Raw genomic sequence first — 16,182 nt, 5'->3', positions numbered from 1 at the left:
TTGGGCCATTGCCTGTCGCGGGTACTTGGGCCTCCCACACAAGTGAGGCACCATTTTTATCTGGAGACGAGGGGGAACGCTGGGTGGTGGGAAATTTGTGTGAGCCCGGTGATGCCACAACTTTCCCACACAAAAATGTGTGAAAAAAGTGATTTTTTTTTTCAGCTAAAATTAAGGTTTGTAGGGGATGCTGGGTTAGGAAACGTTGGGGGATCCATACAAGCCATACCTCCCTCGAAGCCCCCGGGTGTCTAGTTTTCAGAAATGTGTGGGTTTGGTCAGTTTCCCTAGGTGCCGGCAGAGCTAGGGTTCACAAACTACAGCTAGGCACTTTGCCAAAAAAGGGTCATTTTTCACTGCGAAATTGAGGTGTGACCACGTTGCGTTTTGCGCAGTTTCCTGTCGCAGGCACTAGGCCGACCCACACAAGTGAGGTACAATTTTTCTCGTAAGACTTGGGGAACGCGGGTGGGTGGAAATTTGTGGATCCATGCAGATTCCAGAACTTTCCACCACAGAAATGTGGGGTAAATGTGTTTTTTTAAAACATTTTTAGGTTTGCAAGGGATTCTGGGTAACAGACCCTGGTGGGAGGCAGTCAAGTCACCGCATCCTGGATTCCCCTGGGTGTCTAGTTTAAAAAAAATTTATAGGTTTGCTAGGTTTCCCTAGGTGCCGGCATAGCTAGGGTTCAAAAACTACAGCTAGGCACTTTGCCAAATAAGGGTCATTTTTTACTGCGAAATTGAGGTGTGACCACGTTGCATTTTGTGTCGTTTCCTGTTGCAGGCACTAGGCCAACCCACACAAGTGAGGTACCATTTTTCTCGTAAGACTTTTGGGAACGCGGGGTGGGTGGAAAATTGTGGATCCACGCAGATTCCAGAACTTTCCACCACAGAAATGTGGGGAAAATGTGTTTTTTTGGACACTTTTTAGGTTTGCAAGGGATTCTGGGTAACAGAACCTGGTGGGAGGCAGTCAAGTCTCCCCATCCTGGATTCCCCTGGGTGTCTAGTTTTCGAAAATGTATAGGTTTGCTAGGTTTCCCTAGGTGCCGGCAGAGCTAAGGTTCAAAAACTACAGCTAGGCACTTTGCCAAAAAGAGTAATTTTTCCCTGCGAAATTGAGATGTGACCACGTTGCGTTTTGCACCGTTTCCTGTCGTGGGCACTAGGCCGACCCACACAAGTGAGGTACCATTTGTCTCGGAAGACTTTGGGGAACGCGGGTTGGGTGGAAAATTGTGGATCCACACAGATTCCAGAACTATCCACCACAGAAATGTTCGGAAAATGTGGGTTTTTTTACAATTCTTTAGGTTTGCAAGGGATTCTGGGTAACAGAACCTGGTGGGAGGCAGTCAAGTCTCCCCATCCTGGATTCCCCTGGGTGTCTAGTTTTCAGAAATGTATAGGTTTGCTAGGTTTCCCTAGGTGCCGACAGAGCTAAGGTTAAAAAACGACAGCTAGGCACTTTGCCAAAAAGAGAAATTTTTCCCTGCGAAATTGAGATGTGACCACGTTGCTTTTTGCACCGTTTCCTGTCGTGGGCACTAGGCCGACCCACACAAGTGAGGTACCATTTGTCTCGGAAGACTTTGGGGAACGCGGGGTGGGTGGAAAATTGTGGATCCACACAGATTCCAGAACTATCCACCACAGAAATGTTCGGAAAATGTGTTTTTTTTACAATTCTTTAGGTTTGCAAGGGATTCTGGGTAACAGAACCTGGTGGGAGGCAGCTACGTCACCCCATCCTGGATTCCCTGGGTGTCTAGTTTTCAAAAATGTATAGGTTTGCTAGGTTTCCCTTGGTCCCGGCCGACCTATGGTTCAAAAACGCCAGCTAGGCACTTTGCCAAAAAAGGGTCATTTTTCACTGCAAAATTAAGGTGTGACCACGTTGCGTTTTGCGCCATTTCCTGTCACGTGCACTAGGCCGACACACACAAGTGAGGTACCATTTTTCTCGTAAGACTTTGGGGAATGCGGGGTGGGTGGAAATTTGTGGATCCACGCAGATTCCAGAACTTTCCACCACAGAAATGTGGGGGAAATTTTTTTGGGGACAATTTTTTAGGTTTGCAAGGGATTCTGGGTAACAGAACCTGGTGGGAGGCAGCTAAGTCACCACATCCTCGATTTCCCTGTGTGTCTAGTTTTAAAAAATGTATAGGTATGCTAGGTTTTCCTAGGTGCCGGCAGACCTATGGCTCAAAAACGACAGCTAGGCACTTTGCCAAAAAAGGATCATTTTTCACTGCGAAATTGAGGTGTAACCACGTTGCGTTTTGCGCCGTTTCCTGTCGCGGGCACTAGGCCGACCCACACAAGTGAGGTACCATTTTTCTCGTAAGACTTGGGGAACGCGGGTGGGTGGAAATGTGTGGATCCATGCAGATTCCAGAACTTTCCACCACAGAAATGTGGGGTAAATGTGTTTTTTTAAAACAGTTTTAGGTTTGCAAGGGATTCTGGGTAACAGAACCTGGTGGGAGGCAGTCAAGTCACCCCATCCTGGATTCCCCTGGGTGTCTAGTTTTCAAAAATGTATAGGTTTGCTAGGTTTCCCTAGGTGCCGGCATAGCTAGGGTTCAAAAACTACAGCTAGACACTTCGCAAAAAAAGGGTACATTTTCATTGTGAAAATGTGGTGTGTTCATGTTGGGTTTTGAGCAATTTCCTGTCGTGGGCACTATGCCTACCCACACAAGTGAGCTACCATTTTTATCGGGGGACTTAGGGTAATTCAAGTTTGTAAAGCAACTGTTATTACCCATTGATTTTTGATGCATTTCTGCCTTCCAAATGAAAAAAGAAGTCATTTTGAAAAATGACCGATAATTCTCATGCTAGTATGAGTATTTCCAATTTCGAAAATGTGCAAATATGTACTGTTTCTAAACTCTATAATTTGTTCTATTTTCAGACATACATAGGTGTCTTTCATCTGATTTTTCCATGTATACATTTTCCCACAATAATTGCTATATACCCGGAACATAATAAAAAACCATTGCAAATTGCTGCTCAGTTTTTGACTCTGGGTTCGTCGGGTTCTTGGTGAACCTACAAGTCCTATATATCCCCACAACCAGGAAGGTCCAGCGGATGCAACAGTATATTGCTTTCAAAGAGCTGTCATAATTAGAAGAAGTTACAGGTGAAAACGTTGACACAAAAGGCTGTGTTTTTTCAACTAATTTTCAATTTTTCCTATATTTAACTGTTAGTTTCTATAAAGAAACCTTGATGGATCTACACAAATGACACCTTGCTGAATTCAGAATTGTGTCTACTTTTCTAAAAGGTATAGCTTTCCAGGATCCATTATTACTTTGACACCCATTTCTACCATTAACTGGAAGGAGGTTGAAAGCACAAAAAATAGCAAAAATAGGCTATGTCCCAGAAAAATGCCAAAACTGTGTAAAAAATGTTGGTTTTCTGACAAAAGTCTGTCATTCCCTAAAAGCTGGGAAAATTGTGAATTCAGCCCCACAACCCCTTTTTTGATAACATTTGCAGGGGAAAACCCAGACGCTTTCATTTGCAGCCCGTTTTTCCCATTTTTCCCCCCAAAAACTAACTTTTGCTGTATTTTGGCTAATTTCTGGGACCCCACCAGGGGAATCCACAAACCCTGGGTACCTTTAGAATCCCCATGATGTTGGAAGAAAAGGACGCAAATTTGGCGTGGATACCTTATGTGGCCAAATGGTTACAGGGGCCTAAGCGCGCAATACCCCAAATAGCCAAAAAAAGGCTTAGCACAGGGGGGTAAAAGGCCTAGCAGCAAAGGGGTTAATAAGGCTTTGACAGCTTTCATGGTGACCTGGTTGAGGATATGGAACCCCTGTCATGATCAACGTGTAGGGGGTACACTCTGGCGGGAGGTCTAGTACAATATTATCATCCCGCCGGGTTTGCTCGAGGCCCTTATTGGACCCTTTCTTGGCTCCACTACAATGCCTTTCAGTGCTCAGAGAATAAAGTTCTCTGTTGGCCCTCCTATCTTGACCGCTTGTCTGTGTTTACGGCACTATTTGGGAGCCTGTACAGTTAACCCTATCCCGATGGGGCGCTGATGTATTAGCCTCTACACGTGTAGCTATTGGTCTATCTGTAGCTGACCTCTCACTCTCTGGAGCGCTGAAAGTGACGTTTTCCCCCCTCTCTATTGGGCCTTTACCCAAATAACACCTTGCCTTAGGCCCACTTTGCTTCACCAAACACCCTGGTAGTGACAGTAATTGGCCAAGCTGCTCCTCTATACGGGCCAATCGCAACAAGATAGGTTCCAGTGAATCTGTCACTATTTTCCCAAATCAAGCTGACACCAAGTCCACGTCAGACAGAGTTTTTATCTTTGCAGGCCCACCTCCCCCTCGGGGTTTCCCTGCAGGGACAGGGAGGTTTGCTTTGTCCTCTTAACCCTGGGCAGTTGACCCAAAGTCCGCTGTTCAGACCCAGTTGGGTCAGTGCGCTTCCTTTTCCTCCCGGCTGCGTTTTGGTCCCCGTGATTGTTGATGTTACGGTGTCCTTGCCTTTTGGCTCTACCCCCTGTGGACCCTAACTCAGGATAACAGTGGGTGAAAGTGCAATTGGTGGTTCCTCCTGCCGAAAGAGAGGTCACAGGTGTTGTTTGCTTGGGGTCCTCTGTAGTTATAGGGGGGCAGGCTGGGCAGAATATGTGTTTAGGTCTACAACTAAGGGTAATGGGGCCAACGATAGCCTGCGTTCCGCCAGTTCAATCTCCTTGTTAAGTGCCCCCGCGGCCTTTTGAAGGAAACCATCTAGTGTGGTGTCTGTGCATTTTGGTGCAGGCGTAGGTTTCTTTCTCCCAATCTCAGCGAGGTGCCTGGCTTCTCAGTGTGCGCATTACAAAGTTCTCAGCCTTGAGATAAGGGTTATTTCCCAGGCCTTCCAACCCCACTCCTTACTTCAGACTCTCTGTTGGTGGATCCAAGAGATGTGGCCCCTGACCAGCCTCATCCGGCCATGGACGGGCGTAGACTGGCCCTCCCTTGGCCCAGGCGCAGCCCGGCCACTCCCGCGCACGTTCCGCGCTGCCGGAACCTTGCTTAGTTTATAATGGGCCTCAAGGCGCGTAATGCAGGCGTCGGCGGCGTTAGCAGCCGCAAGGGAGACTGGGACCTGGAGTCCTGTCCCGCTCCCCCTCCGGACCAGTGTGGCAGCAAACAGCAGCATTTTCCCGGCCTAAATGCAGTATACACCTCCTTGTGTTGAACAGGAAGTGACTCACCACATTACTATGGACACAGCATAATGTCTAGCATTTTTAGAAAGAGTTCTTAAACGCGAGAATACCTATTTACGAAGAAACCCTGGTCCTTTTGAGCAGGAAACAGAATAACAAGCCAGTGCCGAGCGCTTTGCCTCAAATGCATGGTGGGTCTAGCAAACCCGTTGTTACCCATAAAGTGATGCTTCAGTCCTCTCAGGAGTCCCGGCGAGTATGAAGCCGATCCGTTCCATCTGTCATAATTAAAGGCACTGGACGGTGTGCATCCCAATCACGTGTTACGCGTCAATGGCGTCCACATGTAGATGGCAAATGTAGTCTGCATGGAATGCGCTGTGTCTTAAGTAAATGGCGTGGTGGAATCGCCTGCATGAATATGGAATGTCCTATAGTGGTACTATCTCCGCAGAATAACAGCCTCATTTAGGAATTTTGAAGTATAAAATCCAAAAAGATATGGAGAGGTTTACTCGTGAAAGGGTATACCCTTACCTCGCAGATGACTACACCACAACACTGCCGAAGAAAACCCCCAAGAGAGGAACCAAGGGATGGCATCAAGGAACTGACCAGAGGACCTCTAACTCAGAAGAATGGAGCAACACAGAGGACTCAAACTCCAGTGGCTCGAGTGAGCCATCAAGAATGAGACCAAGGGGGGGAGGAGCCTAGCGCGCAACCAAGATGGCCGCGTAGGTGCGAGGCTCCCGAGGACCTCCGCGACCTCCTGAATTAATCCTGGCGATATCCTGTCCTTGTTGAGGGGACTGTGTTGGGGAACCGGAGCTGAGGCGCCACCCGTTTTTTGGGCTCGAATCGGACCCCGGACGCCGGTGGGAGCATCGATCGAAGGTTGTGGCCTTCTCCTCGCCGGCCCCCCGGATTGGAGTAGTGGGGCGATCCGGGGACAAAGTGAATAACAGCGGCGAACGGGGCTGGGCGACTGGCGTACCCCGCACTTTCACTTTCGCTTTTGCGCCCTCCTAGCTCTCAAGCGGGGTCGGACTGCGGAGCGGGGTGTGGTGGTGTGGCCTTGTCCAGGAGCCCGGCTGACCCGCCGGCGGTGGGTTGACCCGCGGTTCGGTGGTCGCCCCTGCCCCCCCCCTGGCACCCGTGACTGGGTATAGCGGCCCGTTTGGGGTGCTTGGTACGACGGTGGAAGAGCCAGCATGTCCACCAAACAAGATGGCGACCGGGCGAAGGTGAAGACGACCCGCCGTGGCACGGCGCACCAGGCCAACAGTATGGACCGCTACACGCTCCAGAAGGGTTCTCCGGAGACATCGCGTACATCCCCGGTGGGCCCGACGGAGGCATCCGCTCATCCGGTGGATCTGACCCTCCGGGACGTCATGGGCGCCATCGCAGAGATGAAGGCCTCGGTGGACCAGCGTTTCGACACCTTAGCGCAAAAAATAGACTCGGTCCTGGTGGATGTGAGCCTTGTGAGGGCAGACTTGTCCAAAACAAACGACCGAGTCGACTCCCTGGCCCACACCACGACGAGCCTCACGACAGACGTGGTGGCCCTCCAGAAGGAGGTGCGCCGGCTTGGCCAGGCGAGCGCCCTGATGGACCGGCGACTGGAGGACTCCGAGGGTCGGGCCCGGAGGAATAATGTCCGTATTGTGGGGGTGCCGGAGGGACGAGAGGCGGAGGCGGCGGATCTTTTCGTGGAAGAGTTGATCCTGACCCATCTCCAGCCCCGGGGGCTGAGTAAGCTTTTTGCGGTGGAGCGTGCTCACCGGGTCCCCGGGGGCAGACCTAAGACTGGTGCCCCGCCGCGGCCTCTCATTGCCCGGATTTTTAATTTCCGGGACAGAGATGCTATCCTCCAGACCTCCAGACAACAGGGACCGGTCAAGCTTGACAACATGGAGGTACATTTCTACCCAGACTTTACCCCGGCGGTCCAGAAGCAGCGGCAGAGCTTTCTTGGTGTTAAACGTCGCCTGAGGGACCTGAACCTCAAGTACTCAATGCTCTTTCCAGCTAAGCTGAGGGTAGAGGTGGATGGTCGCACGCACTTCTTCGACCGGCCCGAGGCGGCTGGGGACTGGCTGGACACTCTGCCTGGAGATCGGGGCCGGGGGGGCGGGGGGGGCGCGGCTGGCGAGGAGGGCCCGCCGGAGCAGAATTGAGGGGTGACTTCATAGGCCTTGCTCTGGACGCTGTTCCTTCACCACTTATTGATTGCGTATTTTTCCCTCCTATGGAGGTCGTGCGGGGTCTGTTGGGGGCTTCCCTCCTCCTCTGGGGGACTAGTTAGTATTTTAGCTATGGGGCGACAGGCACACTGCACTTTGGGGGGGCTGTCTGGGCTCATGCAGGGGTGCAGGGAGGGGGGAGTTTTGTTGGGACCGGGGGGTGGGGGGGTGTGTTGTTTGTTAGCACCGCAGGGCAAACCCGCTACTATGTTGTTGTTTTTAGGATGCTCGATGGGGGACGACCGATTGTTTTGACGTATGATGGGGGGTAGGGATTTGGCTGTGTTGTCATGGAATGTTAACGGCCTGGGGGATAGGATTAAGCGTGGTGTGGTCCTGCAGTACTTAAAACGTATTTCACCAGATGTTGTCTTCCTGCAGGAGACGCACCTTATAGGTAACTCCTTTCATGCAATGAACCGGCGGGGATACCGTTTGGCGGCCCACTCTGGCTTCACCTCGGGCTCGCGGGGGGTGGGTATTATGATTAAGAACTCGCTCCCGTTGGAGATTGATGAGGTGCGCCATGATGAGAGGGGACGCTACACGGTTCTGGTGGGAAGAATGGAGGGTAGAGTGTTTATCTTTATATCAGTGTACGTCCCGCCTGGGTTACAAGCCACCACATTTGCGGACCTGGGGCGCCTCCTTCTGGACCTTCCGAGTGGCCTGCTGGTGGTTGGAGGGGATTTTAATGCGGTAGCCTCTGGGTCTATGGATCGCCATCCCCCTAGGGACCTCCCCCGGGCACAGGCGTGGCTGCCCGGCCTTCTGGACACGCTTGGCCTGGTGGATTGCTGGCGATTAAAGCATCCTGCATTGCGACAGTACACCTTCCACTCGGGTGCCCATGGTAGCCTCTCGCGGCTTGATTACATCCTTGTCCCGGCGGCCCACGCAGGGAGGGTGGGGGAGGTGCGCCATCTGGCGCGGGGTATCTCAGACCACTCCCCATTGTTGTTGCACCTCGATGTCTTCCCGAGGGGGGATGGCAGGGTGGCCCCAATCAATGCATGGTATTTGCGCGACCCCACCATTCGTGCCGATTTGATCAAATCCCTACAGCGATATTTCGATGAGAATGTGGGGTCGGTCTCTTCGGCCATCTCCCTGTGGGAGGCTTTCAAGGTAGTCCTTAGAGGGGAGGCCCTCTCCCTTATCTCCCATGCCCGGCGGCGCGAGCGGGAGGAGGTGACCCGGGTAGAGGCCGAGATTGCAGAACTGGAGGGTGCCCTGGGAAGCGGGGTAACAGACGATAAGTTGCATGTTCTACACCTAAAGCAGGCGGCCTATCGGGCCCTCGTCACGGAGGCGGCCAGGGGCCTCAGTAGAGAGCAGCAGGGGCGATTGTATGATGTGGGTGATAAGGCTGGCAAATTGATTGCGTGGTTGGATAAGAGGGAGAGAGCGAGCCGTGTGGTGCCTTTGATTGAGAGTGTTGATGGTGCGTGTGTCACTGAGCCGGAAGCCATTGTCTCCTGCTTCGCGGATTATTTCCGCGAAGTCTACTCCCCGGTTTCCCCCTGCTCGGAGGCAGACTCCCATGCCCTGCTTCGGGACATCGCACTGCCCTCCCTAACGGTGGAGGACAGGGATTCGCTAGACGCCCCTCCCACCTCGGACGAAATTGCCTTGGCTATTCGCTCGGTTGCATCCGGCAAGGCCATGGGCCCTAATGGTATTCCCATCGAGCTCTACAAGCTACGCCCGGATGTGTTGGCGCCCCACCTGCGCGCGATGTTCCTGGCGGCCCACTCGCGGGGTTCCCTCCCGCCGGACCAGCGTCTAGCCACAATTGTGGTGATCCACAAGGAGGGGAGGCCCCGTGAACGGGTCACATCCTATAGGCCGATTTCGCTTTTGAACGCGGAGCCCAAAATCCTCGCCAAGGTGTTGGCCAACAGGTTGGTTGGCGTGGTGGGCGATTTGGTCCACCAAGACCAATCTGGCTTTATACCGCATCGCAACACGGCGCTCAATCTGCGGCGCTTGCACGGGGTGCTCGCGCGTGTCCCATTTGTGCGGGAGCCGGCCATCTTGGCGTCCTTGGACGCCACCATGGCGTTCGATACGCTTGAATGGCCATACATCTGGGCGATGCTGGCAAAATTCGGGTTTGGCCCGGGTTTCATTAGCTGGGTCAAATTGCTATACTCGGGCCCATTGGCGCAGGTGGTAGTGAATGGGCGCGTCTCGGCCCCATTCGCGCTGGGGAGGGGTACGCGACAGGGCTGTCCCCTGTCGCCTCTCCTGTTTGCTCTGGCCCTGGAGCCCCTGGCGGAGTGGCTGCGGTGGCACCCGTCTATCCGTGGTCTCCGCTGGACCCCCGAGCATGAGGACCGTGTGTCCCTCTATGCTGACGATATCCTTCTGTATCTCGCCTCCCCGCGTAAATCACTGATCGTCCTGGTTGATGTTTTGCGTTCATTCGGTCGCAACTCAGGCCTGGTCATCAACTGGGCGAAATCCTGTGTATATGTGCTTTCCGGGGAGGCTCCGGCCTTACCACGGGACTGTCCGATCCAGATTGCCTCCCAAGGTTTTCGGTACCTGGGTATCTATATCACTCTTGACCCGGAGGCCCGCTATGAGCGGAACTTGTTACCCCCCCTCCGGCGTTTGAGGGAGGACGTGGTGCGCTGGCGGCGTCTGCCGCTCTCGCCGCTCGGCCGAGCGGCCTTGTTTAAAATGATGTCCCTGCCACGCTTCCTCTACGCCCTCCAGAATACTATGGACTTGGTCCCGGCACGCTATTTCCGTGAGGTGGAGAGCCTCCAGCGGCGCCTGTTCTGGGACGGGAGGCCGCGCATTGCTCTGGCTAAATTGACGCTCCCGTGGTACGATGGGGGGTCGCCCTCCCTGACATTAAACGGTATTACTGGGCCTCCCAACTAGCTGCAATTAATCATGGCCTTTACGGGCCCGCCTTGAATCCGGCATTTGAGATGGATAAGATGCTCCTGCCCGGTGGCGATTACAATCGAGCGCTCTACGCGGGCGCGCCCGACTCCCGTTTGACGGGACCGACGCGTGTCATGGTGCGTGTCTGGCACGCGGCCAATGCAGCTATGGGGTGGAAGGACCGTTTGACCCGGGCGTCACCGCTGTATGCGTCTGAGAGGTTGGGCTCCCTGTGGACGTCGAAGGGCTTCGAGAAGTGGGACACGATCGGAATCAGCACGGTGGGAGACCTCTGGACGAGGGGGGGATTTAAAACTTTTGAGACGCTGCAGGCGGAGTTCCAGCTGCAGGGCAGTGAGTACTTTCGGTACCTACAGGTCCGGCATGCGCTGGGCTCCGTCTTCCCGGATGTCGCATCCATTCCGGAGTCTTCCCCCCTGGAGGACAGAGTCTTAGATGGCCATGTCCCGGACGGCACGATCTCCCTCATATACAAAAAACTGATCAACGATAGATCGTGCCTGCTGACCAATCTCCGCGAGGCTTGGGTTGCCGACGGGCTGGAGCTGGACGATGAGGATTGGATTTCCGCGGTGGCCTCTCCGAAAGAGGTGGCCATCCCGGCTCGTCTTCGTTTCGTCCAGCTCAAGATCCTTCACCGGGTTTACGTGACGGGGCCAAGGCTTCTGCGTATGGGTTTTGCTGGTGACGGAATGTGTAAGCGTGGCTGCGGTGCGTTGGCGACTTTCATGCATATACTGTGGGAGTGCCCGAAGGTGGAGCGATTCTGGCGTGGTGTGCATGAGGTCCTGTGTGTGGTGACGCGTGTTGCGCTGCTGCCTGAAGCGAGGAGATGCTTGCTGAATGTATGGGAACCGAATGACTACTCGGTCCCGCAGACGCGGTGGGTGACTCTGGGATATATGATAGCCAAGCGCGACATTGTTCAATTGTGGGGATCCCAGAGGCCCCCTGCGGTGTCGGCCTGGCAAGAGCATATGGATTGGTGTATGTTTCGTGAAAAGGTAGTGTATGTGGCGAGAGGTAAGCCTGGGGCGTGGGTGAAACTCTGGGGCCCCTGGAACGCCTACCGCGGGGGTATTTGTGAGCCACCACTGCTACCGGCTGCCTCGCCTGCTCCATCTCCCTAGATGGCCCCCCTCCCTCAGCCGCGGGCGCGCGGTCCCCCAGTCCCTGATCTATTCCCATTCCCCCCTCCAGAGTTCTGCTACTGGTTTGGATCCCCCACTTATGGAGCACGTGCTGTTATTTTTGATCGCGGGTTGCCTTGCGGGTGTGGTTTTTTGGTGTTGTTTTGTTTCAAGAAAAGGGAACCGTACTGTGGGCTTGGAGCTGTGTGGCCTGCACCATTGATTACTCCTGTTTCACTGCTCTGCACTGCCTAGAGACTTTTACTGTATGTGTGCAATATGTTTTCGTCATTCTAGCGGCCGGCCGGATGGTTGTAGGCCCATACCTGTAACTTTTACGAACTGCAATAAACGGTTTCAAAAAAAAAAAAAAAAAAAAAAAAAGAATGAGACCAAGACAATTCCGAGGTAGAGGATTCTTTGCGAACAAGCAACCTCCACCTCCACCGACCCCTTAGTGGCCCCCACAACCCTGGGGATACCCCATCCAACAATTCCAACCACCTCCCTTGGGTGGCATGGGTTACCAGCCTTTTTTAAGACAGGGCCGTGGGAGGAGTGGAAGAAGACGACGAGGGGCCAAGGCTACACAAGCAGCGCGACCCGATCAGCAGAGGCCCCATGTACAATGGGACCCAGCCGTCGAACAACGGGTGACTAGGAATATGACCAGAGACACTCCATCCACGTCAAGCCAGACATCGATCTAATAGTAAATCTCAGTCAGAAAGCCCTAACCGCCCTAGAGACTGAGGTCCTCAATAACGGTTTGTGTTCTGTGCCCTCACACTTGAGTGATGATTTCACCACACACATTGAATTGTCTCAATTTTGGGGGGAAATCAGACTGTCATTCTTCTGTGACAGGACAAATAAAGACCATACTGACCCAAATGTCAACACTGGACTAAGGAACAAACCTATTTTTAATCCACCATTGCACTTAGTTCCACCTGAAGAGGCCACTTTTGAGAAAGCTGTGAACAAGGGTTTTGAACAACAAAAACCCAATGCAAAACATCCCTTTTTTAATATCACTAAGGCTGAAAAAGACTGTCTCAAAGACCTGGGATCTAACCAGACAATAATTATAAAACCAGCAGACAAGGGCGTAGCCATAGTGAATATAGATGGATCAGTGTACCATCAGGAATGCCTTTGTCAACTTGATGACCATAGGTATTGCCAACAAATACAAAATGAGCATACTCAGAGACTACAGAAAACTATCAATACTCTAGTAGAAAGATGGAAAGAGGTTGGATCACCAGGGGTGAATCTGAATTTTTACAACCCACCCACCCCAAAGTTCCGTATTTTTATATACTCTCAAGGATTCACAAGACCTCCCCCTGGAAGACCGATAGTCTCTGGAATTGGCTCACTTCTGGAGCCTTTGTCACAGTTTGTGGATTTTGCGACCTCTGGTGTCACAGATGCCATCTTACCTTCAGGATACTAAACACGTTCTTAATGCGTTGACAGACATGGCATTCAACCCTACACAACATCTACTTGTCTCCTTTGATGTAGAATCTCTAAACACTAATATCCCGCAGAATGATACCTTGAAGACTATCCAACAGTTACTTGACTCCAGAACATATGACACCAACCTCGTTCATATTGGAGTGCGCAACCATCACAATGAAAAATATTTTTTTCTAATACCAACACCACCCGTATTGGCAAATTAACATCACTTCCATGGGATGCACTTTTGCCCCTAGCATGGCAAATCTGTACATGCACAATTTTAAGACAACATGCATCTATCCTCCACACAATCCATTCATTGGAAACCTGAAAATTTGGAAGAGATATATAGATGATATTTTGGTTATCTGGTAAGGCAAAACAGAAACACTCAATGCCTTCTCAGAGTGGTTAAACACCAGGAATCCCAATCTTAGATTTACTTGTGAATATAGTAACGAGTCCCTACCTTTTCTAGGCCTTCTGCTATATCCCAAAGATGGAGGAATCCACTCCGAACTCTACACAAAACCTATGGCCAGAAATTCCCTCCTTAGCTATAACAGCTTCCAGCCATGGGCACTAAGAGATAATTTGCCTGTAGGGTAATTTCTGAGACTTAGGAGGAACTGTACTGAATTTAATAAATTCAAAGAACATGCTGCTACGCTCAAAACCAACTTATCACAAAGATCATATCCCCATGATCTCATTAATATGATCTCATAGAGCTGCTAAGCGGATCAGAAATAACAATAGGGAGGCCCTCCTAGAGATACACCCTAAACACCAAGAAGAGAGACTAGTATGTGTGGGTACCTATAGTCACCTGACTGATACAGTCAAGAGAATTGTGAAAAACAATTGGCCCATCTTGAATACAGGAGAAAAGAATCTAAAAAAACCCTTTTTTGCCCACAAACGCAGTAGGAATATCAAAGACATAGTGGTTCACACAAGACCACGCACGGAGCAGATCCAATTGAAACAGAACACACTGTGGTCTTTACCACCAGCCAGGGGGCATTTCCCAAATGGTTCATGTTCATTATGCCCATACACAATAATGACAACGCACATTGATCTGGGCTAACCGACACCATGGGAACTTTCCAAACACACAAACTGCAACACAGAAGGGGTAATTTACTTGTTGAGATGCCCATGCACATTAAAGTACATTGGGATGACACGGAAGGTCGAAACCAGGATCATTGAACAGCGCAGCTCTCTACGGTGTAAGACAAATAATACAAAACTGACTAGGCACTTTCTGAGGCATGCCCACACTGAAACAGACATCACCTGGCTAATATTGGACAAGCCCAATTATTCACCGACTATGGGAAACTTGGAATCGGTTCTCTTTTAAAGAGAACAAAGTTTGGTGTTCAGGCTAAAGAGTGATAGTCAAGGGTTGAATGATGATATACCCTGGACGAGCCTGGGACACTAATGTACTGACTTGCCAGCCTGTATATTTCACTTGCCTTCTCTGCTTCCTTACAGAAGCTATGGGCGGAGTTTAGTTTAATTTTACTACTGATGTGTGAACAATTCTATGATTGAGTCACCTATATGCCGTGTCCCAGTGACTGGCACGATAGGGCTGCTCATCCACACTAAATAAATATTGTTCGAAGATACTACACGGTATGTTGTTACCCTTTAATTTTTCACTTGTACTGATAATGTCTTGCACAACTCTGGGGCTGCCCGTAGATAACACAAGCACTTCTGGGCATGACACCTGCCCTTGAGCTCCCTTCATTGCAATGACGCCCCCGATGCGCGTTATGCATCACGAAAGGGTTTTGTGTGTTTTTTTTAATATAATATTGCTGTGTGCTGGGACTCCGCTCCTGATAGAGGCCGTGATTCTGCGGAGATAGTACCACCTTAGGACATTCCAGAATCATGCAGGCGATTCCACCACGCCTTATACTTAAGACACAGCGGATCCCATTTAAACTAAATTTCCCATCTACAGGTGGATGCACTTGACGCGTACCATGTGATTGGGACGCACACCGTCTGGTGTCTTCTTTTATGGCAGATGGCACGGATAAGCTTCACCCTCGCCGGGACTCCTGAGAGAACTGAAGCACCACTTTACAGGTAAGAACGGGTTTGCTAGACCCACCATGCGTTTTGAGCCAAAGCTCTCGGCACTGGCTTATTATTCTGTTTCCCGCTCAAGAAGAGCAGGGTTTAAGAACTCTTTCTAAAAACACTAGACATTATGCTAGCGCAACTATGCTGTGTCCATAGTAATGTGGCAAGTCACTTCCTGTTTTAACACAAGGAGGTGCATACTGCATTTAGCCTGGAAAAATGCTGCTGTTTGCTGCCGGGAGGGGGAGCGGGAGTGGGACAAGCCTTTGTGAGTATGACTCACTTCACGGACCATTCTAATTTGGGCTGGTCAGCCGCATTCTTCTTGCAAATTGATTGTCATGAACATCATGTTGGGTTTTTCTTTAGGGGACACTAGGTGCCACTATTACCCAGAGGAGAAAGTTTAGCCTAAATAATTATACATGATGTAACGTTTACCAAGATGCTAGACATAACACTAGCTCACACATGTTGTGGCCACTACTATAGGGTCAGCCAATTCCTAATGGAGCATGAGATGTAATATGCATTGTGCTTGATAAATCCTTGTGAGAACCAACCCTTCACGTACAGTATGGGTAGGGGAGACTTAGTATTTCACCGATTTGCAGACTGTCGTGTATCTTAATGCTACAACGAGCAGATTTAGTATTCATTTAAAGACACAAGGTGAAGCATCTGCGCATCATGCATTTGCACTAATTGGTCATGGATATCCTTTGCCATGCAAACTAGAGGATATACGACAGTTCCCACTGTTTGTTATGGTTTCCTTTTCAGTGGGGCGCTCCTGGATGTACCCAGTGGCTTGAGGGTGGATATCACTCACTCGTTGAGGAGGTGAGGTATTCATCATACAACATAGGATATGACTGTAAAGTTAACCACTATTAATGAGTATTTGTGTGGTTGCTAAGCATTGTTAGATTTTGAGCACATTTTTTTGACAACGGTCATTATTTCCTCATACATACTTAAGCACCCTTTTAACTTAGCAAACATCGTGTGATTGTGAAATGTTTACTTTTTGGTTTTTATTTTACCATTCTAGTATGACAGTG

Source organism: Triturus cristatus, chromosome 2_1 (genome assembly GCF_964204655.1).
Source record: "Triturus cristatus chromosome 2_1, aTriCri1.1, whole genome shotgun sequence".
Classification (NCBI taxonomy): Eukaryota; Metazoa; Chordata; class Amphibia; order Caudata; family Salamandridae; genus Triturus; species Triturus cristatus.
The sequence above is the reverse complement of the archived record's forward strand: the minus strand, read 5'-3'. Positions refer to the sequence as shown.